The following is a 26274-nucleotide window of genomic DNA, read 5'->3' as shown; positions in this document are numbered from 1 at the left end:
AGCGCTTATATGAAAGTTCTATTCTTGCGCTACATGATGGAAACAATTGGTTTCTTAAAATATGCTTGTTTATCCCCTTTGAGAAAAGCCCGAGATCGTAAAAATCTGTCAGCGCCAGGGTTTGCAGAAATCGCTCTCAATGGATAACGAACAACGATGAAAGAAAAGCAAAAACTGTTCAGAATGATAACAAACCATGATAACAAATGTATCAAACTTGCATACAAGTACAAAACTACTGAATCGGATAGGCAGCCCCCACATAAATAGGCTGACCATACGTACCATATTTAACGGGGCAGTCCCGTTTTTTAGACCTTATTGTGCTGTCCCGTCGTAATCTAAAAAATCCTCGAATTGTCCCGTTTTTTCATTGATTCTTCCAAAAGAAAAAAATCAATAATTTAGGCAGAAATCTCAAACCAAACACAAAGAAAGTGGACGAAACCAATAAAAAAAAGTGTGAGATTGTGTTGATTTTCAAAGGAAGCTATTTATGCCGTTATGCATTTCGCATGGATTGACTTTCTTAAGGTTTTTCACAGTAACTGTTAATGACAACGGGTGACAACGGGAAATTTCTTCATATAGTTTCATTTCAATGACTTTTTCTGTTTATTTCGAAGCCATTACAAATTTGGCCAATTTCATCAATGAATTAAACGGAACCGGTAACTTGGTAGGCAAGTACATCCTGAAAATCAGGTCAGGCCTCAACGTAGGGAAAATAAAGCGCAGGGACAGACATTCTAATTTCCAAATTAAATTAAATTTACGATTTTCTTTTCTTGCGAAGGTAATTCTGTTTTTTTTTTCGATTGATTCTTTTCTGAAACATTAGGAATAATTCAGTCTTTCTGAATAATTCCTAATATTTCGAAATCATATACTGTAAAAAATCGACGTTAATAAAAAAAAATTATAAATCAGTTGAACAAATCGAGTTTGAGGCATTTTCAAACCGAGGGAAAGTTTGTTCGGATTTCGGTTCTCACGTACTTTAAGGCTAGTTTACAGATCAGGAGCTTGTCAGCAAGTTTCGCTTTCATATGTGTGGGCAAGATTTATGGGATTTCGTTGAAGGAAGTTAGAATCAGTCTACAAATAAGCCGGGATTTGTTTTACGTTTTACTTTTGGTGACGAAATTGCTTGAGTCCCACTCTTTTAAAAGCACATGGAACAAAATCAATGGACAAGATTCCCGATGTGTGAGGCTACTTTTAGCGTCATTTAAATCAATTTCGATCAAAAAGTACTGTGGATTGATTAGATTTTACATTTAAGCACATGCGCCAACCATATTCATGGAAATAATTGAAATTACATTTTATTAATGCTCGTTTCGGGGCCCTCCTTAGCCGTGCGGTAAGACGCGCGGCTACGAAACAAGACCATGCTGAGGGTGGCTAGATTCGATTCCCGGTGCTGTTAATAACTGTAATAACTGTGGAAGTGCTTAGATAGAACACTAAGCTGCGAGGTGGCTCTGTCCCAGTGTGAGGATGTAATGCCAATAAGAAGAAGAAGTAATGTTCGTCTCTTGTTGAGATTCTTGTTATTCTTGTCTGTAGATTTTCCCTCACTTATATTCATGAAAAAGGGTTTTCGCACGAAAAATCTATAATCCTACCCTGTTGATCTTTTCGCATATGCCTTTTGACAGGGTACTTCGACTATTTTTTTGTTATTTTCAAGTTCACAATTGGAAAAGTTTTCGATTTTGGTCAGTAATAAAATCCATGTTTAAGAGTAGATTAAAAATTTCAAAATTCCACAATTAAAAAAAATGAAGAATGCGTTCATAATTTAAATAACTTCTTCGTTCAATCAAAGTTAATTGCCTATTTCCGGGGATTAAACCACCCGACTTGGACGTTAATTTACAATGTTATGGAAACTCATATGTGAATATGTACGTTATGTGGAAGATATTGATTTGAAAAATGTATTGGAGGTAACCACTTTCCCTTCGATGGGACTCGAACTGTAGGGTCATGGGTTCGAGTCCCATCGAAGGGAAAGTGGTTACCTCCAATACATTTTTCAAATCAATATCTTCCACATAACGTACATATTCACATATGAGTTTCCATAACTTCTTCGTGTTTTTCCGCGAGAGAATTATTTGTTATATTTTTCCGCAACTAACTTAATACAAGAGAAGGTTATGGTGGTGAATGATTCACTCTAAAAAAAATATCTAACTTTTTACACGGAAAATGAAAATTAAGCGCATACATTTTGAAATTTTCACAGCTCTTGAATTTTCCCACAAGGTTTTTTGACATGTTCCGTTTTGCAAGTGCATTTGTCCCGTTTTTTCACCGAAAGGATCTGGTCAGCCTACACATAAAGGTGATGATTTTCGCTTTGTTCTCGCTGATTTAGTGTTGACGACCGCACAGCTGTGTCAAAAAAGCGGAAATGCATCATCAGAACCAGTGCTCCCCGCGTTTGGAGCTTTTTAAAAGAAGTTTATCAAAAAGTCTCCCTAATAAAGACACAAAAAAAAGTTTATCATGAGGTATAGCCTCCCGAATCAGTTCTTTATCATGACAGCTTGCGAAAATAGTCTCTCACGGTATGCTACACATCGTATATGTATACAGATATGATACGTGAGAGACTTTTTCTTTCTCTTTTGGATTCAATCCCTGGTCGCGCGCGTTACTGAAAACGAGCACTTTCCACAAGATGACTGTCGTACCTGCCTTTTGAGGGTCCCCGGTAGCGATGATTTATCCGAGATTATCTGAGTGAACGAAGTGACGGCTTTTTAGCAGATATTTCACCAGTAATTGTCAAGTGATGTGTAAAGCTATAGTTTGTCTAACCGGACCAACAACGCAACGGTGGGATTTGCACTGGCTTGACCTTCCAAATTTTCTGTCATCTTCCAGACTGACTCATCATGGTCTGGTTTGAATTATTTTCTTTTAAAACGATTGCGCTCCGATTTTAGCTCATTGCGATGGTGCTGCCTGCACTTTACGTTTCGCAGATGGATCAAAACTTTGGTGATTTTGACATTTGTTAACCTCACGAGCCACCGGCACATGTTGTCCACACGACAGTGAGATATCGCCACCACGTAATCGCTGTTAGAATCCACGCACTAGTGATGCTGATCTCATTTGGTTCCGTGGTCGTTCCATTGAGGAACCACCTTCAGCCACAACCGGATAGTGGCCCAAGTTGAGTTCCTGGTAGACCACCGACTTGGAGATGTTGCTCTCCACATTGATGATGAAGATGTAGCTGGTCAAATGAGCTCTGGACCAACTCAACCGGGTGGGAGAACCCGAGATTGGAATGATGTAATGTCTTTTCTTCAGGTCTTATTGAAGAACTCTACCGTTCTAATTGCGACGGCTGTCGCTTATGCCTCCAAGTCAGCTTAATTAGATCGTTTTAATTACTACTACCGAACTGTCCCGATTGTTTATTCGATTCGGAAAGTAGATAGTCGATGGTCACCTAACTTCAATTCCTATTGCTTCAATACTGGTTAGTTTGAAGCTCTAAAGAAGCTGGCAGTTCCCTGACGCTCCCTCCAACTAAGCAGGACTGGTCGATCCACATAGATAGTGTAATGATAATGATAGTGTAATGATAGCGATGCCGATGACTTTTCCATAAAGGAACTCGTTTAGCTCTTAGTTTTTGCTTAAGTGTAGAAGGAACTTGTAAGACGCATCGACCCCGTAGCTCTCCTAACCTGAAAGATAGCATCCTCAATGCGCTGTCGAACGGATTGTGCCTGCTAGAGGGAAGCTTGAAGATGGTTTGGCAGAATCGGCGGAAGATTTTGTCGCTTATACTGAAGCTCTGAGGAGAGCTCCTCATTCATCTACATTGTCATGTCCCGAACGAAGCAAATTTCAATGAATTCAGCGTTTTTTGGGCAACCACGGTTACTAAACTTGTGATTGGCACCGCAGCTGGGTACACGGCTAGGCATCTTCATCATCGAGCAACAGTTCGCCGTTAAATGCACCCAGTATGTGGAAATTTTTCGCAATTTTCGACCAACCATAAGACCGATGCTGCTCATCAGGTTTCTTCGTGCGGTACTGTTCTCGATGATGATGTTTAATTTTTATAATTGAGGTATCTGAAGGTTCATAATGGTGAAGTTGATTCCGTTTATTTTATCGTCCCACGCATCCGGAGTGCATTCCTAACGATCACCTTCATTGGCCCCTAATGATCACCTTCATTGGATTACTGCCATAAGCATCATGGATGTAGTCCTCGTCTGTACGGTCATAACAGAACGCCCGTGTTATCGGACAATGTTAACGTTTTATGGCATTCATTTAAACCCAGAATATTATCTAAAATTTCTTCGAATTGTTTAAGATTGCCAGAAAATATTAAAACCAAAATAAATCGTTAAAAACCTTTAAAAATAAAACCCAAAACCAATTCCAAATTAAAATCAAACCATTTTTGAAAACGCATGCACTTCTTAAAAATTGCTTAATTCATCCAAAAAAAAAAACCTTTTGGATTCCTTTAAAATATCAGAGATTCTATAGTAATGCTAGATAATTCGTTATAATCTTACAAATTCAGTAAAGAAGGTTCGTTACATGTCACGATTTTCTTCAGAAATAGTGTCAACTATTCTGCTTTTGATTGCATACTTCTTATAATCGTCAAAAGTACATAATAAACTATTTTTATATATACTAGAGTGGAAATCTGTTTGAATTTTAATAAATATAAATATATAAATATTCTGTTTGAAGAGCATACACTGGTGGGTGGTGACCGAATTAAATTTTATATACAAAAATATTTTATAATAATTAAGAGGTTTCTCGTTTTCAAATATATGAAGACTTGATATTTCCAAGCAATTTGTAATTAATGTGTCATATGTATTAAGTTTTTATTAAGGATTTAAAATCTGTATAATAGGGGAAACTGGACACACGTGATCCCCGGGGACACATGATCCCCACCTGTTTTCTCGAAAACTAATAACATTTTTATACCACTGATATGTGTAAACAGATCCGTTGGGCAGATAATTGAATCTGAGTAACATTTGATGTTAGTTCCTTTATGTATACAAGTTTTAGAAAGGTTTTATTATTTTAGCGTTTTCAATCCTTTTTTTCTGCAAAGGTTGAAAGTTTAATAACTTTAAATATATTCATCCATCATTTTACTATTGCAGAAATGAATAAGCTCATTAAATTGATTATTGCTCATTTTACATTGAACGGATAAATAAACCAAGATAAATACTCAACATGGACACACTTGATCCCCCACAGTTTGGACACACTTGATCCCGATATTGCATATATTAAGGCGTTTGTTGTATTCCATTGCATTATCATATTATTGTATTACATGCAACTTATTGATCTGGTTATTTTATTTTCTGGTTTAAAAGTTTAAATAGATTTATTGACTTCCTTCAATTTTATAATTCAAGCAGACGAGAAATATGAATTTGCCAATAGCCTTATCTCATTACCTAGAACAAAGTGTAGTTAATCATACTTAACTTTAATTAGTTTTATTAAATACGAGTAAATTAATTAACATAATGTTAAATCTAAGATTAAATGAAGTTTTGAAAATAATAGTACTGTTAGATCTACTATTCAATTGTACTTTCTCTTTAAATGGGGTAAGTTTATTTAGAATCACTATTTTCATCGTAATTCATCGCAAGTCTTCCTGACTGTCTCCTGAAGAACGTTTAACAATAGGCTAATCCTACCGCTTATATTCAGTATTTTGAAAGAAATCGAATTTGTGTACTAATAATATACACGTAAATATAAAGTTTTAATCATGCATGACAGTATCTCATTGATGTATGGAGTCAACAGCCTGGTATGATCACGGCCGTGCTTTTGGTAGTAGTCTGGCGTCCCCGATGCATCACAGACCTTTTTTTGTTGGTTCCGAAATAGGCACTCTGGGATATTTACCACTGGCCTTGGGTTTTGAAGTGCGACTAATTTTTAAAATTAGAAGCAGAATAATTAGATAATTAGACATTAAAGATATATTTAATATTTTTGTATTGATCAGCCAGTTTTGGTATCATAGCTGTATCAGCCACACAAAATAATCCTCTTGGAAACATCATGGTTGTCGTAATATGACCTCTGCCTTTCAGTGGAGTGGATTGATTGCATAAATAATCATCAGCATGTCAACTTTGTTGATAATTGTCACTGTTACTCTATTCGAGAACCAATATACTTGCCTTACTTAATACCAACAATATTTTTAATTTCTGCACAACTGTTGTTACGTTAGACTATAAAGAATTGTTGGGATTTGAAAATAAACCAATTTGGCCTTTCATCAGACTTGAAAGAACCTAAATATGTTCAGCTCATAAAGGGATCAATTCCCCCCGACATTAGGATCAAGTCTCCCGCAAGTCTTTTAGAAAAATCGATTTTTTGATAACTTTCATGAAAAAATAATTTGATGTTTTTAAATAACTAATTAAGTTGTTAATCAAGTTCATATTAAATCGTATAAATTTAAGCATTTTGCATTGAGAAACATACGAAATAAAAAGTGGGGATCATGTGTGTCCAGTTTCCCCTACAGAAAGAAAAATTATCACAGGAACAAATGCAACCATTGAAATTTATGAATTTCCATTATATTCATTGATTTGAAAGATGATGTCTTATTTCAACTAACAAAAGCCATTCACTTAATGGATTACAAGCCCAGCCAACTTGAAGTAGTTGTGTGGTGACGTGGTTATAGTAAGCGCTTTTATATTTTCACGGAGTAACAACCATTGATATGTACAGTCAGACTAAGCTAAGCTACAAGCCCAGCAGACTTGAAGTTTGACTTTATAAATGCATATTACCATTTTTGGCAGCAAAATCAGATGGGCAGATGATTTACCTCAATCAGATTATTTATACAATTTTGGTTGTACCTAAACAAAAAAGGAGTGAATTTTTATTCATGTTTTGTATTGTACTCCTCAGAATATTTCAATAGCCATACTTAGTGGTTCAACATACTGACCGTGAATTTAGCTTCTTATTCTTACTCAGATTTTTGAGCAATAAATGATAAGATAATTTTGAGCAAAGGTTATCTACTCAACACCTAGAGAATGCTTATAAACGCAGGATGAATTGCGAAACAATGAGAACTAGTAATATCATATTTGATCATACAAATCAAATTGTGTTAAACATTTGTCGTATATGAAGATTTGGCGTTACCGCATAGGCAGTCGGCATCACCGAGCCATACAAACCAAACCCGTCAACGGAATCGATTATTTCGGGAAAAGTGAGAGTGACCATTGCTCAACTAGTAATGGTTTTTTCATGTTAAGCTGCTCCCTATATCTGGCTGGAATCTAAAAGACAGAATCACGAAACACATTTTTGCTGCCACACGTAAACGTCGAAACCCATAGAGCATGAATTTGAAATATTGTTGTTCCGTACCCACTAGATATGGCTCATCCGGTTGCATGGTGGACGGAACGAAATATCTTCCTGCCTTAAAAAGCTTAAATTGACTTAGCTGCAGCAGAAAACTGATGAGTGTAAAAAACTTTCCAGCATCGGGTTAATTTTGTGTGCTAACACGAAGCTCTCTCTTGCTCTGCGAGTCGATATCAGCTTACATTTAATAATGGCGTTTCTGCACATCAACAAGTTCAACCTGACGAGGTACTGCGAAATGCTGTAGTGTTTCATTTTTCGAAATACACACCCCCTTACTCCCCGTAAAATATGGCCCTTCCATCGCGTACCGGAAGAACTCCTGTTTTAATTCGTGCTGGGAAATTGGATAAATTTCATTTGAAAAGTTGCCAAACAATATCGAGGTTTCGGTGAGTGCATTTCTCAGAAGATATTTCCTGTTGGTTATGATCAGTTCTATTTTTTACTTGCCTTAAAGTACATATCTGCAATTAAATTGTGTTAGAAAACATTAAAAAGTGTGAGAAAAGGAGCCTTGATAGAGATGTTAATAGCGAAGAATAATCTAACGTAGAAAAGGTAGCTGCAGCTCCTTCACGAAATCTTCACGTCACTCGCTGGATGGAGGCTTGCCTCAGCTCAGTCTGTTGGATACCATTAAAGATGTAGTTGTAGGTGTTTGGCTTGATTTATATTTAATAACTTTTGTAAATGTTCATGATTGCTTTTGTTCTAGGAAGGGTCTAGATTTGTTAGGTAGTACTTACAAAATTATTTATAAATCTCGAATGACAATCAGAAAGTGCTCATATGCAGTCAGATGATAAGCTTCATCCCAGATGGATTGCAAAGCAACGAAAAAACGAAGGATGTGCTAGTTTTGCTAACGATGTTGAACATCGTTACATAGCTGACTCTTTCATCTTGTGCCTTTAATTTGTTTGGAACCTGGATTTTTCCTTTTGGCACAAATTTAATTTTGAATATGACAAACATGGAAAATGATGATGAAGTTCTAAATGCTGTTACTATGTCAGGTTTATTCTCATAATTCAAACAGCACATGCTTCAGATTCAAATATAATGATAAAATAGATTTGTTTTCAAATTTCATTCTTTTAAGGATTTTAGTTATTCTGTAATTGATTATTGTTAATCTCATGGTCTATAAATGCAAACTGTGTCTATAAATTATTTTTTGTTCGATTTCTACCAAAGGGTAAAATTCGATGAAATTCACCGAAATCTTAACAGCAGAATTGTTCTGTAATTATTTCACTGAACAAAGTTTTCCTTTGCTCAACTGTTAATCTGTACAATTGATTACCAAACAGTTCTGTTGTTGAGATTTCGGTGAAATTTCACAGAAATCTGCGATTTACTTTAAGTGTCTACCTAGTAAGTAGGGGAACTGTTCCATTTTCCATCTCACTGAACATATATTCATATATTCATTATTTTGGTTTTTCGATATGGTTACCTAGCGCTTAGTTTGGCTTAGTTTTGACAGGCTACACGTATTAATAGTGATATACGTGATACGTGATTGACCAGAATCAGTGAAAATGCACGAAAAATCATATACTTGCCACACAAGATACATACTCATACAATAATGGCGGGAATAAAAAAGTCTTCGGAGGAAATGCTTATAGATCACTAAGCTGAAAAGCATTCTAAATTTTAGTTGGGATGCCATTGAAGAAGATGAAAAAATCAAAATATTTCAATTACTTAGACTGAGATCTCATCTATAACAACATTTTTTAACTGAAGTTTGGACGAATATACGTTTGCTCATAAACCACGCTAGTTGTGAAGACCTCCTCAATAAAAATAAGTTTTGCATACATGTGTGCAAAAACAAATCTAATCAGTACAGCTTACTTTACCACAAGAGGCTTGTAGTCAGGAACCACATGAATTCTATGTGCTGCTGAAAAGCTGAGATCATTATTATTTTGAATTTGAGCATCATGATTACGAGGCCGTGTTTACTCTCACAAAAAACGTACTAATTAGTGCATTACTGATAATAAAACACGAATGCATTTACTTAGCCTAGACCCAATTCCAAGAACTGGCATTGCCAAAGACATTCGATTTACTTTTTTTGTTTACATCATATGCTAAAGCCAATGTTCCAACAACAGGCGGCTTCATCTCGTACAGCACAAAAGTGACTGATAATCGCGAAAGGTTATCGCGTTAGAGAGCGTAGAGTGGTTTTTAGCCTGCCTTGCCATGTTTTCACTGACTGCCGTTGGGGCGCGTGCCCTAGACCGCACTTCTGATGAAGTGTTTGGATGCTGGCCGAATTCTAGGATACGGAAAGTAAACATAATGCAATAATCAAATTTGATTGAAAGACTTTGAAAGCATTTACACTTGAAAGGTGTGCAAACACTTTGATATGATTATAAAAAAATGCATCGAATGTAATTGCACTTTCAACGTTGCTTTAGTGTGCAAACATGAAAATGACACTACATTGCCATGCTTCAAAAATGATGCATATACACTTTTGCTTTTTAGGACATCTTCAGATTTAACTAAGGTTCTATTCATCACTTCATCACAAAACAGATAATAACTTCAATAAATCAAGAACTTATAATTTAAATTTGGGTAATTTGAATGCATTAACTTATTTAATGACTGTTGCACAAAACTAGACCATGAAAAACGCTTTTTATCGAATATAGGTGTCTTATGACAAATCTGCTTTGAGCAAAAAGTAATCTTATTTAATTCTACGCCCAAGAATGTAAACGCGCTCTTGGCACTCCCACCAGCAAACAGCAAATCAGTTAAGTTCTGAAAGAGTAGGTAGCCCATTTTTAACGCTGGATGGATGTGTAATGGAAATCTCTTTAACGTCTTACACTTTGACTCATCCACATTCTTGGCAACGACTCGGCACGGCAGGCAAGGCGTCACTTCGACTTTGTCACAGAGAGTTTCTCCGCCGCGTAGCAAAAGAGGGCGGCCGGTTCTGCTGATGAAAAAAGGAAGTAATGTAATGATATTAAAAAGTTAATGGTTTTATATGATATTAATTGACTAAGAATGCCCGCTCAAGACAGCCGGAAAAAACTGCATAACGAGGATAAATGTGGGAATAAGCTTCTCCGCGTGCTATGACCGGGGATGTTGTCGCCTGTCGGCATTTCATGCTTCTTTTGATATGCTGGCGAGATTCAATAATTTATTTGTTTTGTCCGCTTGGACACTAAGCACATAGATTAATCTAGCGAAGAAATGTGCACTCTTTCTCCTTCCGCTGGCTGGTTGCGGAAATCGACTGTAACCCACTGGTTATAGATGAACACTAGCGCTATTCTACTTCACCACCCAAGTGGAACTATGCGTATGGTAAAGTTCCCTTTTGTCGGACCGCTTCTGTGCTAGAACAGGAGCTACCATTCTGAACCAATATCAAAGCACGCCGAAGCGGAGCATTAACCAGACAATCGTAGAACTCTTATGAAACAATCATGAGATGTGCTAAAGGGTGAGCCGATAATTATTGTGCCACTTTCAAATTTCCGTATCCTGCTTCACCGAAGTTAACCAAATGTTGCACAGTTTGTCTTTTCGTTGTGCATTGTTTATATCTGTCCGGTCGAGATGGAAGAAAATCTCATACAAAAGTGAGTTCCTCCAAAAACGGCTTTTGCGTCACCATATATGGTGTGTGGTTCGATTGTGGGGGTTCTCCTTAGCCTAGCGGAAAGATGCGCGGCAATAAAGCAAGGCCACGCTGAGGGTGGCTGGGTTCGATTCCCGGTGCCGGTCTAGGTCTAATTTTTGGTTTGGAGATTGTCTCGACTTCCCTGGGAATAAAAATACCATCGTGTAAGCCTTATGATATACGAATGCAAAAATGGTAACTTGGCTTGAAACCAAAACTGTGGAAATGAACATTAAGCAGCGAAGTGGCATTGTCCCAGTGGCGAATGTAATGTCAAGAAGGAGAAGAATCGCCCTGTTCATGACTATTCTGGTCCGCTTAGCAGTCTTATGTAGGCTTTCTCCATTTTTTTTTTCAAAGATACATGCTTTAATATCAAGATCGTCGACGAACAAGGATACCAAATATAAGTCGACAAATGAATGCCAAAAATTAATTTTCATCTTGAAGCTTTTATTTGCCATTTGGTGTCCAACTAACCATCCTTTCCCTTATTATTGGAGAGGGCATTGCTTTCATCTAAGTGATTAGTCCCAAACCAATATCTGTGGTAACGGATGAAAGTGAATATACTCTCATACAATAGTCCAGGTTTGTACCACCTACGAATTTGTGCGAAATGCTCAAATGTCATGCAATGCTAATGCTAATGGAACAAAAGAAACGAATATTTTTGATTCCATTTATTACAGTAAAAGACGTACGTATGGAAAGGGTTTTCTGATAAATTGTTTTCTTGAGAAAAGGCGACCCTTTAAAGAAAAAGTTTTAAACTTGACCCTAATTTTTTTACACTATTGTTTATAATTGAATAAGAACGTTACAGAAACCGTATAATATTTTGGCGTGCTAGCAATGCAAAAATAACAACTTGGTTTTGAAACATCGCAGTTAATTTTTAAAATTCTAAGAGGATTTCAAAATTCTTAACTCTTTATTAGTTCAAGTAAATATTTTTGAGACATTGAATCCTGTCCGGAGTAAAGCTTTGGAACTCTGATTGAAATTCGAGGAATTGAAAAAAGTTTCTGAATAATTGGAATTCCTGTTCTTAGTTACCACAGTCTCGAAAGTAATAAAACTATTCTACAGACTGCAGCTTAACCTAGAGCCTTCATCCTATTTTTAAACATTTTTTTTATATATTAAAATAAAATACATTACTAACACTGTTAAGCAAACGAAGACAAAGAAATTTTGATAATTGAGAAGCTTTTTTTTCAATTGAGAAACATAGATTATAGTACTACTTTTTATCCCGGAGCTTAATACTATTGTGCGACTATTTACGTAAGGGATTTTCTGGGTTTTCAATTCACTCCCTTCTTAATTTTCTTGTTTTAGTCATTCAACCGAAATGGTCGTTTGGCAGAAAGGCAATTTGGCCGACAATGTCATTTGGCCAAACGGGTGGAAATTTTTGACCACATTACCCGTTCAGTAATTGACATTTTCTCAGGGGGCCGTTGATGTCTTGATGTCTTGAAAATATATGCAAACGCAAATCAAATCCTACCGGACTTAAGGCCCAGAGAATCGTTCGTGATTCTACTCGCGGTTTGCATCATTGCGTGTTCTTCATTGTTGAATACATCGAATCAACATTCTCCGCTTAAAATAATGGATAATAAATCATTACGTAAACATAAAATATGCTTCGAGTGGGATTTTACGTTTGTTTGGAGCGAATTCATTTTTTTGGCTTATAAGCAAAACGATTCGTTTCTGGGTGAAAAAATGCTGCGCTATGTTCTCCCACATTTGCAAGCAAGTAAGCTCGCGCATGAGGCCTCGATGATTGAAATTTGAGCATGATGCTATCAACACTGCTACTTATTTCTTATTTCTTTCCTCTTTTTTCATACTGCTCATTTCTCGAATGTCATAACCCGTTCCTTATTGCTATTGTTCAAAGAAAAGACATTTACGATCATATGACTCGTTCGGCCAAATGACATTTTCGACCATATGACTTGTTTGGTCAGACGATATTTTCGGCCTAATGACCCGTTTGGCCTAATATCATATCCGACCAAATACCCAAATACCCGACCCTTCTACCAAATAATCATTTCGGCTAAACGGCATTTTCGGTCAAATTATTTTATCGGTCAAACAGCTTTTCAGAAGTCTCCCCAAGCAGCACTTCTTTTTTCACTACTGAACATTTCACTATGCTGCAACTATTCGGAAAGAAACAATCATTGCGTATGTGCCATCAAATAAAACTCCCTTGCAATCTAAAAACGGCAAGGGGTGGAGCCTACGAAAACATCCTTCAATTGCAGTAAAATTGCAATGATGTTGCAAAATACTACAGCGAAAAAAAAATTAAATAAAAATATAAAACTGGATTCGATTTATGGATCTTGTGATTGATAGTCCTTCACTCTACCACAGCACCATTCAACACTTCGAAGGGACTGCATGTTGACTCACCATAAAAACCATACGATTATAAACTTTTGTACTTGGGTTTCATGTTACTTGATTGCACCATCATTGGAATAAATTTTGAGTTGTCAAAACGTTGAACGATGCTAAATCAAACATGAAGATACACTCAACTTATCTGTAACTTAATTTAAATAAACAATTCAATTTTGAAAGACGCATTGAATAAAAAAAGAAAAATATGCAACTTAATGATTTTGTTTCGTGTATGCAACATGCAGTGCAGTATTCGTTGGTTGTTTGTTTCCAAATTCCAAACGCGTACTACATTGCAACGTTGATGAAACATTGATCACAATTCGAACGTTTTTGACATCTTGATGCAACTTTTCCGTGCTTTGATGTTTTTTCAATGCCTTTGATGAAACAGAATAGTACAAGGTGCTTTTTAAAAACTGTTGCCTATGCTACTTGGGTCGGCCAAATGGCCCATTTCGGTCAAACGGCATTTTCCGCCAAATGGCCCTTTCTGTCTAACGACCATTTCGGCCAAATAGCTTGTCGGCTATTTGACATGTTTGTCCAAACGATATTTTTGCGGTCAAATGTCAATGTCAACCAAATGTCTTTCGACAGGATGGCCTAGTAGTTTTCGGCCTAATGACATACGTCCGAACGGCTTTCTCCCATCATTGCAAAGATATTCCAACGCCTGCAGTTCACCGTCCCAAAAGCCCTGCTATCTGTCAGTCAAGAGTGAAGCCATGTAGATCGTCCTATGTGGTTCAGTAGATCGATAATGATCTCATGTGGTACTGTCGAATGCTTTTGCAAAATTAACATAGAAGGGATTCACTTGCCGCTTCGCATCAAGCTCTCTAGGCATGGTTGACACGTAACACATCGAATTTTATTATTCAAGTAGCCATTTTGGTTGCTAGAGATAATGGGTGAAGCGGCTCTGTAAATCTTGTGTGGATCAGCTTCTCAGAAATCTTGCTAAACAGCAGATAATAATTATACTCCAACGCAACGCAACGCAGTAACGCAATTGCGACCAGACAGCGACGCAATTCTTAAAAATTCACGAGGGAAGACCTTTAGTATCAAAATCTTTCAGAGCTGTTCGAATATCATCTGAAGAAAACTAAAAGAAAGGGAAACTGAAATTGTAAGATAATGTTTGTCCAAAACAGCTCTAGCATCGTAAAAGAAGATGCTGTGCTGAAACACTTTTGAAGATGGTTGCGAAAAGCTTAGCTGATTCATTGATTTGTTTCACCAAACCGAGGATGCCGTTGTCATTCTCCCTATTTTCTTTCCTCCCAGACACGAGAAGGGTTGCTTGATGCTTGAGCGTTAAGCGTGGGTAGCATTGTCAGATTCGTTCCTTGTTTCCTACAGAATTCGTTGAGGATGTTACGTAGCTCAGGTGTCCTTCGAGGTTGATTGAAATTAGATTTTGGAGCTCGCTTCTTCCACCGAGAAACGCGTCTGTTCATAATTTCGTAGAGAAATCTATGGACCAATAACATTCCGTCTACTTATCAGACCAAAGAAATTCCAATCGATGTCGTCGAAAATAGAATTAAGGCTCCTGCAGACGTAAGCGATTTCATCGCCGCGATTCTATCGTTGGTTCGCTGCAGGTAATTGTCTATTTACGCTTCCATACCAACGGCGACAGAATCGCTGTCGCCAAGCAATAGAATCGCGTATGTGTAAATTAAAACTGCTGTATGTTTACTCTTGTCTAGCGGTTGAAGCTTGTGTTTACACGAAATTACACGTGAGTTAGGTAGACTTTAAATGTCCCACTTTTTGCCTTACTCGCACACTAAGTTTATGTAAACGCTATAGGATCACAATAAAAGTTATCCTTTGATAGGTGGCCAATGTTCTTTGTTTTGATCACTTCAATATACTTTAGACCACCGAATGTATATATTTCTTACATTCAATTTGCAAACTTCACTGGTCAAATGATCCGTAGCAACGTCTTTTTTGATTGGCATGCATCAATATAACGAATCATTTTCGAGGAAAATGTAGAAATAAAATGGTACTGCGGAAGCTTATAATTTAATATGCCTATGTTGGCATATTTGTAACATTTGCGTTTTTGTTAGTTCTGTAAATCGTCTGTGAATTCTCCCGCAGATTCAATTACTGTCAGTTTACTACACATCAGTGAGTTAGTAATGTCTGTTCCACTTTCTTATGGTTAGCTGAAATTTATTCCATTTCTTAAATGATCCCACAAACCAAATCAGTAAACATGCTAATGTTACGAACATGCCATCATGGGCAGTAATATTTTCCCAATAAATTCTGAATAAACTCTGTTACCGTTTAGGTTCTTTGCCCTATGGAAGAGGTTCTAGCTGGTAGAGAATTGAGCACAGCAGGCGAGTGCTCCACACAGTGAAACAGCAGAGTTGCACTATACTGCTGTTCGGGTCAAATCGATTCTGATAATCAGTAATGTTTGTTTCTAATAAGAATCAATGTGAAATTAAACATTTGTAAACTAAATAGTATAATAGTATAACATACTAAACGGAAATTCAGAATGCCAAATGTAAATGACGCCTAAAATTAAGGAAAAGCGGTAATAAAATTATATATCTAGAGTTTAGAATAAACGGTCAAATCAAACACACAATTATTGTATAGACACCCACCCGACATACATTAAGCTACACTATAATCGGGGTCAAATAAGGGAAGAAAACGGGAAATTTTGGATGGATAAGGAGATTGGAAGGGAAAGATGGGATACGAGGAATAAGAGAGGTTTGCCACTAGTTCGGAACCATTTTGGAGGTCTTTTCCAAACGAACCGCCAATCGATTAAGATCAGTGCAAGTTTAAACCAAAGTTAAAAAGGCCGAAGTTTGAGTATCTTTTACAATAGGCCATTGTGTTTGGAAAATAACATACCTACGAGGTATCCAACAGCAGAATCAGGTATGAAATAATATTTCATGACTTGATAGCAAAGACCTAAAATTCGGCCCTCTTTCTGATACCACGTGCAGGACCCATTGGGATCTTTTTCTAGATTCCCTGCATTTTCGACCATTCCACGAGAACTTGCCGTCAACCAAATCGAGCATACGCTGTTCCCCTCGATCCAGGTCAAGTCAAGGGGAGATTCGGGCCACTGTAAAGCCCCTCGCTGGGAGAATCCCGAGTGCCCCCTCCAGGTCCGCTACCCGAGAGAGTCGGATTGCTCGGATCATCCCGCGCACGAACACCCGTTGCCATCGAGTCCGATATGATTGCTACCTAAAGCAATAGATGTGGTAGAAGCACCATCACCCACCACAACATCCAAGCTAGCCACCGTTTCGACCCTGACGCCGCTGTCCATCGCCTGCTAACCGCTGCTGATTTCCCTTGACCCCCACGCCGGCCGGCATACACTCACCACAAACACACTCTTTGTAAGTAAGCCCTACGATCAAATAGACCAGTGTAGTGAAATAGATAAACGTGTGTTTTGCTCTTCCTGATCAGCCCATGTCCATGCCGACCCTGAGAGGGATTAGTTGTAGACTCGAGCCCAGATAGAGAGAGTTCAAGGCTAACAAATGGCGCCCAACTAACTATACGACGGCACTGATCAGGAGTGCAACACCGTAAAATCGTGAGAGAAATAGGCTAGGAATTCTGTACCAGTGAAATCTGAATTCAGAAGGCAACGTGCTGAAGACGAGTGACTACCTATCCACCCAACCTTTATTGGATTTACATCATAGCTACATTTATTTTCGAATCGTTTGCACTTACTAGTGCGCGTACACTCACAGTAGTGGATAATAGAATAACTAATTTACCAAAATCCGGGATTTTGATCGGTCAGATGATGCGTAGATCTTGATTATTTAATGGGTCTTGATTCTAAACAGAAATAATACTCGGTGATAGTTCTAGAATAGTTCAATTTTTTTTGCAATCCGTTTTCAACTGGTTCTGATAATTAGTATTATTTATCGATTGGCAAAGCTAGATTTTGCAGTGATGGATTTGCAGTTCATGTATAAGAGCATGGACGTTTCCCACTTGTCCATTGACGAAGTGGAACATGAGTTATTAGTTCGTAATATATTGTTTGGGCTTGACGAACATGAGAGTATTAAGAGACGGAAGCTTAAGGATCAGATGAAGAAAGAGAAGGATATAAATAGCGTTGAGGTAGTGCAATCCACAACATGGAGGAGTGTGAAAGAGGAAATTGCTATAATTAGGGCGAAGCTAGCGGTTATAGGAGGTTTATTGGAAAATCCAAGAACGGATAATCGTCAACGTGAAAAGCTTAAGACACGCTTAGTACATTACCGGGTTAGAAGCTATCTATTGTCCCGAGCATCTCGAGCACATAAATGTATGAAAGAAATACAAGAATTGAGCATGTGCACAATACACTTGTTACAGGAATATTTTCCTGAGATAAACAATCAGGAAAATAAAATTGAATCAAAGGAACTAGAACAGAATGTGAATGAAGCTCTGCAAGAAATTAGAAGCGAGATAGAAATTCTTAATGAGTCGGCGTCTGCTTTGAATCTTGACTCTGACCAGGGCCAAGACGGAGCATACGGAGGACTTGAACCAAGTGTGAAAGCAAAGGAAATAGAGCTGAACAAATCAATGATAAAGTCAGAAGCGATTCTAAAGAAACTTTCGGAATATGAAAAGGCGATACTGTTAATACAGAGTTAATACAGCATTTCAAGAATTTCGTGGTACAGACCACCGAGCAAGAAAAGCTCGAAAAGAAAAGGAAATAGAGCAGGAAAAACTAAGAATTAAAGAAGCTGAGGAGAATTTGGAAAGAAAGCGTCGACTCGAAAAGCTTCTGCTTTCATTGAATAAAAAATCAAAACAGAGCCTGAATGCACAAAGTTGGATTTCCCTAAGCTGGAGCCAATAGATAACAAAACAGAACCTGAAAAAGAAGAAATTATGAAATTACCAAAAGTGAAATTCAATAAGCAAGAAATAGATCCAAAAGCTCAGAGTTGGAAAGTAGCTCCTCTGAAAACGAGACAGACATGATGAACGATAGAAAGAAACACTATACAGTAACCAAACCGACAGGTAGCCGACATCAGAAGCAATCAACGAGTTCGTTTAGAAAGAAGGGCAAGATAATGAGTTTCGCTTCTGAGTCCACCGACGACTCGTATTCTAAGAGTTCATTATCATCTGAAATAGAAAGCTCCGATTCATACGAAAAGCGTGAGAAGAGAAGGAAACACAGAAATAGTAGGAAATACTCTAGGAAGCCGTTGAGAAGAGTCCCAATATCTGATTGGAAACTAAAATATGATGGCAAAGACAACGGTCGTAGATTAGGCGAGTTCTTGAAAGAGGTTAAGATGAGAAGTAAAGCTGAAGAAATATCGGATCGTGAGCTGTTCAGAGGAGCAATACATTTATTTACAGGGAGAGCTAAAGACTGGCTAATGGAAGGATTAGAAAACCGAGATTTTCGAACTTGGTCGCAATTGAAATCAGATCTGAGGAGAGAGTTTCTCCTCCCGATCTTGATTTCCAATTGGAAATACAGGCCACGAACCGAAGGCAAGCTAGAGGTGAACGATTTGTCGATTTTTTTCACGACATGCTTAAATTTTTCCATTCAATGACACGCCCTATGTCAGAGAAAAGGAGATTCGAAATTGTTTGGCGAAACTTACGTTTCGATTATAAGAACGCAATGACCGGGGCAAGAGTTAAGTCGTTGTCAGATTTGAAGCGATTTGGCAGAATTATTGATGACAATAATTGGGCGAATTTTCAGAAACCTGTAGAATTAACTTCGCGTACAAGAATCGCTCAAGTGAATGAAATCATAGGTTCACAAAAGCTTGAAAAGCTCCAAATGCTTTTCCAAAGCGGATAAAGCTAGTAAAGAGCGGGACACAAATAAGCCAAAATGGAGCATATTGAGTCCAAACTAGGTGAGAGTAGGCATACACAATCAAATAGTGGCTGGAACGCAATGGAAGGATCAACAAAAGCACGATGCAACAACTTGTTGATCAATACAAGCGTCCTGCCATAGGTGTTTGTTATAATTGCAGACAACAAGGTCATCATTATGGAGAGTGCTCAGTAGACCGAAGAAAATTCTGTCGTATCTGTGGCTTTTCAGATGTACTCACAAAAACTTGTCCCTATTGTGCAAAAAACGCAGGGAGCTCGGCTTAGAGGAGGTAGTCGATGCGTTCCCAGAAAATCCTCCCCATCTCAATGAGATTAAAGCAAGATTACTGCAAAATGGCTTTAAGCCAATTACAGATCAAGATTACGACAATGAGTATAATATCAATGAAATTTTCATTGAAGTTAGCGGAGACGCACGACCATTCGTCAAAGTAAGCATACTGGGAAAAGAACTGATCGGTCTACTTGATAGCGGAGCTCAACGAACCGTCCTTGGGGTGGGTTCGATGAAAATAGTGAGAGAGCTAAAATTAAAATTTATCCATCAAATACTAATATAAAAACCGCTTCAGGGGCTTTGGTTGAAATAAAAGGTTACGTTAATTTGCCCGTAACATTCAATAACGAATGCCACATCATCCCAACTTTGATTGCTCCTAATTTGAACCGAAGATTAATTTTAGGATATGAAGACTTTTGGAAAGTTTTCAAACTTAAGCCAACTGTTCTCCAGTCAGCTGAACTTTCGGAGCTGAGCGCAGTTGTAGGAAAAGAGAACGATGAATTGAGCGAATCTCAAAAACAAATACTGGAGGAAGTGAAGGGGTTGTTTAAAGGATCAGTGGAGGGGGAAGTGTTAGATACAACTCTGTTGATATCTCACAAGATAGAAATAAAAGACGAATTTACAAACACACCGCCAATCCGCATCAATCCCTACCCCACTTCTCCAGAAATACAGTCGAAAATTAACAAGGAGCTAGACAAAATGATCACTCAGGGGGTAATCGAAAAGGCAAAGAGTGATTGGGCTCTAAGTACTGTACCAGTAGTAAAGCCCACCGGGGAGATAAGATTATGTTTAGACGCCCGGCGTTTGAATGAACGCACTAAGAGAGACGCCTATCCCCTCCCTCACCAGGACAGAATACTTAGTAGGTTGGGGTCTTGCAAATATTTGTCAACTATAGACCTAACTAAGGCCTTCTTGCAAATTCCACTAGACCCCGTCTCACGAAGGTACACTGCATTTTCGATATTAGGAGAGGATTGTTCCAATTCACCAGATTACCCTTCGGACTCGTCAATAGCCCAGCAACATTGGCGAGGCTGATGGATGAGGTTCTGGGATATGGTGAATTGGAACCAGGGTTTTCGTGTACCTTGACGACATTGTCGTGGTGAGCGAAACATTTGAGGCCCACATTCAAAGCTTACGAGAGGTAGCTGAACGATTGAAGAGAGCAAATCTCTCAGTAAACATGGAGAAGTCCAAGTTCTGCCTAACAGAGCTACCATATTTAGGTTATATGCTCTCGACTGATGGTCTTCGGCCAAACCCAGAGAGAATTGAGGCGATCATAAACTATGAGAGGCCGAATTCAATCCGATCGTTGCGTAGATTTTTGGGTATGGCCAATTACTACAGGCGGTTTATTCCGCTCTTTAGTGAGTATACCGCACCATTGACAAATTTGCTTCGAAATAAAGCAAAATCTATTCGATGGAATGAAATGGCAGAGGAAGCCTTCTCCAAAATCAAAGAGTGTTTGATTACTGCACCAGTTCTTAGCAACCCTAATTTTGACCTGCCGTTTGTTATACAGTCGGACGCAAGCGATTGTGCGATTGCGGCCGTGTTAACACAAGAGCAGAAAGAAGGAGAGAAAATTATCGCATATTTTTCGCAAAAACTTTCCCCCGCACAGCAATCATATGCTGCGTCGGAGAAAGAGGGGCTCGCAGTGCTTTCCGCGATTGAGAAGTTTAGAGCGTACATTGATGGTACGCACTTTACGGTTGTAACGGATGCCTCTGCCTTGACTCATATTATGAAAGGCAAATGGAGAACCTCTTCAAGGCTAAGTCGTTGGAGCATTCAGCTCCAAGGTTACGACATGGAAATTCGTCATCGTCGTGGTAGGGACAACATAATTCCCGATGCATTGTCTCGCGCGGTAGATGCATTTGTGGTGGAGGACGCATGGTACTCTACACTACTGAAGCAAGTAGAATCCAATCCAGATGACCACCTAGATTTCAAAATAGAAAACGGAAAACTGTTTAAGTATGTGCCTTCCAAAACGGAATCACTGGATTATGTTTTCGAATGGAAACTTTGTGTGCCCGAAGGATCTCGAGAAAGCATCCTTCGAGCGGAACACAACAGTGCTTTCCATATTGGGTACGATAAATTGTTGGACATCATGAGAAGAAGGTACTTTTGGCCACGGATGGCTTTAACTATTCGGAAATTTATTGAAAATGTGAGACGTGTAAGGAGTGCAAACCTTCAATGTTTCACAGCACCCACCAATGGGGATGCAAAGAATTTCGACGAAGCCTTTTCAAATTTTGGCTATTGACTTTATCCAGTCACTTCCCAGAAGTAAGGCTGGCAATTGTCACCTTTAGTTTTAATGGACTTATTTTCGAAGTGGACGTTACTTCTTCCGGTTAAAAGATTAGTTCGAGCATAATAACGAAACTTTTGGAGGAACACTGGTTTCGGAGGTACTCAGTACCAGAAATTTTGATCACCGACAACGCAAGCAGCTTCCTCAGTAACGAGTTTAAAACGTTTCTAGAACGACACGGGGTTGTGCACTGGGCTAATGCCCGACATCATAGTCAGGCCAACCCCGTAGAGAGATTAAATCGAACTATCAACTCTTGCATCCGAACTTACGTCAAATCGGATCAGAGAACTTGGGATACAAAAATATCCGAAGTTGAGCATACTTTAAATAACACTCTTCATACTTCAACCGGGTTCTCACCTTATCGCATCCTGTTTGGACACGAGATTGTGTCAAGGGGAGACCAACATCGGGTGGATGTAGTGACGCGAGAACTCTCCGACAACGAGAGACATGGACAAAAGCTCAATATTGATAAAACCGTTCATGATTTGGTAATAAAAACCTTAAGAAAGCTCACGACCGGAGTACGAAAAGTTATAATTTACGCTTCCAAAAACCAGCTCCAACTTACAAGGTGGGGCAGAAGGTTTATCGTAGAAGTTTTGCTTTGTCATCTGCAGTCGATAACTTTAATTCGAAACTAGGACCCGCTTACATACCCTGCAAAATAATTTCCAAGCGTGGTACTAGTTCTTATGAACTCGAGGATGAAACAGGAAAGAATTTGGGGATTTTCTCTGCGGCTGATTTAAAGCCGGGGATTCCAGATGTACTATAGAATTTTCAGCAGTTTGTAGTTTCTAGAAGTTCTAGTAATAATAGCACCAATAATAAAGTTAGCACCACCATAATTAGAAGACGTCATAAAATAGATGAAAAGCCAAAGCCAAAGTCATGGTCACAGTCGCAAGCCGAAAGTGAGCAAATGAGACGTAATTGTTTTGACAGGACGTAGAACACAGTATCCAGATTACTTCGAAGATCCTCACCATTTCGTCACAACAATATTCTCATGTTTCTTCGAGCGTAATTCGCGATATTGGGATAATACCGACAAATGATTATCACTGATTAATGCCCATTTCCAATACTCATAAAGCAGACCCTTCCAAGAACTAGTTCAGTCTGTGTTACGCACCTAGCAACATTTTCAAATTGTTCAATCACTCATTAAATTTCAGTAGAACCCTTCGTACAATAATAACAACAGCAAATAGCCAACCAACTGATTCTCAGTCCTGCCAAAGAACGATTGCAGAACATCTCCATTTGATGAACTCACTGAGTCGAAGAGATTAGATCTCTTAAACTAAGCACAAAGAGTGTGCTTAGATTTCTGGGAGATAAAAGCCAATTCAATGATCCGATAAAACGTAAAGCGTTTAACAATTGCACGTTTAAAGAGTAGATATAATAAAACTATTTGGTAAATTATAATCGATTGCTTAGTACTGTGAAAGTCGAATAGCTTGGAATAGCGAAGCAGCTCAAACCTGGGTGGAGATAATTCGAAAACTAGAATTAATGATTAAAATAAATCGAAAATTTTATTTTCACTTTATTTTTAAGGGACGGTAGGGTAGTGTTACCGTTTAGGTTCTTTGCCCTATGGAAGAGGTTCTAGCTGGTAGAGAATTGAGCACAGCAGGCGAGTGCTCCACACAGTGAAACAGCAGAGTTGCACTATACTGCTGTTCGGGTCAAATCGATTCTGATAATCAGTAATGTTTGTTTCTAATAAGAATCAATGTGAAATTAAACATTTGTAAACTAAATAGTATAATAGTATAACATACTAAACGGAAATTCAGAATGCCAAATGTAAATGACGCCTAAAATTAAGGAAAAGCGGTAATAAAATTATATATCTAGAGTTTAGAATAAACGGTCAAATCAAACACACAATTATTGTATAGACACCCACCCGACATACATTAAGCTACACTATAATCGGGGTCAAATAAGGGAAGAAAACGGGAAATTTTGGATGGATAAGGAGATTGGAAGGGAAAGATGGGATACGAGGAATAAGAGAGGTTTGCCACTAGTTCGGAACCATTTTGGAGGTCTTTTCCAAACGAACCGCCAATCGATTAAGATCAGTGCAAGTTTAAACCAAAGTTAAAAAGGCCGAAGTTTGAGTATCTTTTACAATAGGCCATTGTGTTTGGAAAATAACATACCTACGAGGTATCCAACAGCAGAATCAGGTATGAAATAATATTTCATGACTTGATAGCAAAGACCTAAAATTCGGCCCTCTTTCTGATACCACGTGCAGGACCCATTGGGATCTTTTCTAGATTCCCTGCATTTTCGACCATTCCACGAGAACTTGCCGTCAACCAAATCGAGCATACGCTGTTCCCTCGATCCAGGTCAAGTCAAGGGAGATTCGGGCCACTGTAAAGCCCCTCGCTGGGAGAATCCTGAGTGCCCCTCCAGGTCCGCTACCCGAGAGAGTCGGATTGCTCGGATCATCCCGCGCACGAACACCCGTTGCCATCGAGTCCGATATGATTGCTACCTAAAGCAATAGATGTGGTAGAAGCACCATCACCCACCACAACATCCAAGCTAGCCACCGTTTCGACCCTGACGCCGCTGTCCATCGCCTGCTAACCGCTGCTGATTTCCCTTGACCCCCACACGCCGGCCGGCATACACTCACCACAAACACACTCTTTGTAAGTAAGCCCTACGATCAAATAGACCAGTGTAGTGAAATAGATAAACGTGTGTTTTGCTCTTCCTGATCAGCCCATGTCCATGCCGACCCTGAGAGGGATTAGTTGTAGACTCGAGCCCAGATAGAGAGAGTTCAAGGCTAACAACTCTTGGCATGTGCAATGGTATGTTCGGCTTGTAAAGCGCGCGTGACTTCATCATCATTTCCTCCAGGCGCAATTGTGACCTAACAATTGAGATCACCAGTATTTGTGCATTGAAGAGTTTTAGTCTCAAGCAAGCATCTGTTCAGTTTCTGTGCAATAACTGATCTTAATTGAGTAGCAACTGTGGGAGGTCGATTAAGTACTAAATTTAATTCAAATTTTCTTTGAATAAAGGCTAAAAAATAAAGACATCGTATAATAGTCGAACGCGCCATTTCCGGATAGACAACGCTTCTAATCGGAGACTAGGGAGATGATAGTTTTTCAAAAAATGCAGTGAATTTTTAAATATTCAAATGGGACTATATTAAAATGGGAATAGAACTCATTTGCATTCACTTATGAAATGTGCGATAAGTGTTGTTAAGTATATGATGAAATGCTGAGCAATAGAAAGTCATATTTTTATTTATGGAACTTATAATGTTATTTCCTTTACGGTAAGCCATGCTATCGACAAAACTATAACAAATCACGTCATCAGATCAAATGTTATCGAAAAACAAGTGAAGCGACAACTGTGCTAGCGTGCGTCAGATCATCATACTAATTTATCAACAATTTTCCGTTTTACACAAACGGGATCATAATCTGTCATCGCACCGTAAATCAATGAACACAATGTTTTCTAAAGTTAGCAATCGCCGTCAACCAAATGAAAACGATGCGATAATGAATAAGCGAACGGTCACTGACAGGCTCTGCCGCTACTGGGGATGCGCTCTTCATTCTCCAAACGAGCCAGCATCGGGATTGATTGAAATAGATTAGAAATTATGCGTGCACTGTGAAGGGGTTACGGCCGCTGCCATCTGTTTCAATTCAACTACGACAGTGAAAGTCGCGCCCGCCGGCCGCGTATGTATTAGCATATTGGAAGTGGTGTGCAGCATTATTTTATACAAATAAGTTAGTGTAGAATTAGTGTCTCTGATTTTGACTGATGGAACTGTTTGGAAAGCAACAACTTGTACACCACATCAACGGTTTGTGACACTGTGGAAAACAAAAATGAAAACGTGCTCAAAATGTTCAAGTATCCGTTGAATCGTTTGGCTTACAACAGAATTAAAAATATTGTGAAGAATATAAACGAATCTCATCTCACCTCCAAGCTGGAAAGAAAAACATACAGAGTGGCTTAAAAGGGCATTTTGAAAACTATTAATATTAATTAGTCGTAACACAATACACCCTATTATAAACACAACACCTCGCTCACTCCACAACTGTTCCTGTCATA

General features: G+C 38.5%; 1 protein-coding gene across 4 annotated transcripts in view; it reads left to right on the top strand.

The window, feature by feature from the left end:
• The window catches only part of LOC134223649 (basement membrane-specific heparan sulfate proteoglycan core protein), a 417670-nt gene that overhangs the window by 242272 nt on the left and 149124 nt on the right, over nucleotides 1-26274 (top strand). The gene's annotated exons all lie outside the window — the stretch shown is intronic.

This window comes from Armigeres subalbatus, chromosome 3 (assembly GCF_024139115.2).
Source record: "Armigeres subalbatus isolate Guangzhou_Male chromosome 3, GZ_Asu_2, whole genome shotgun sequence".
Classification (NCBI taxonomy): Eukaryota; Metazoa; Arthropoda; class Insecta; order Diptera; family Culicidae; genus Armigeres; species Armigeres subalbatus.
Note: the sequence above shows the minus strand (reverse complement) of the source record. Positions and strands in the feature narration are given on the sequence as shown.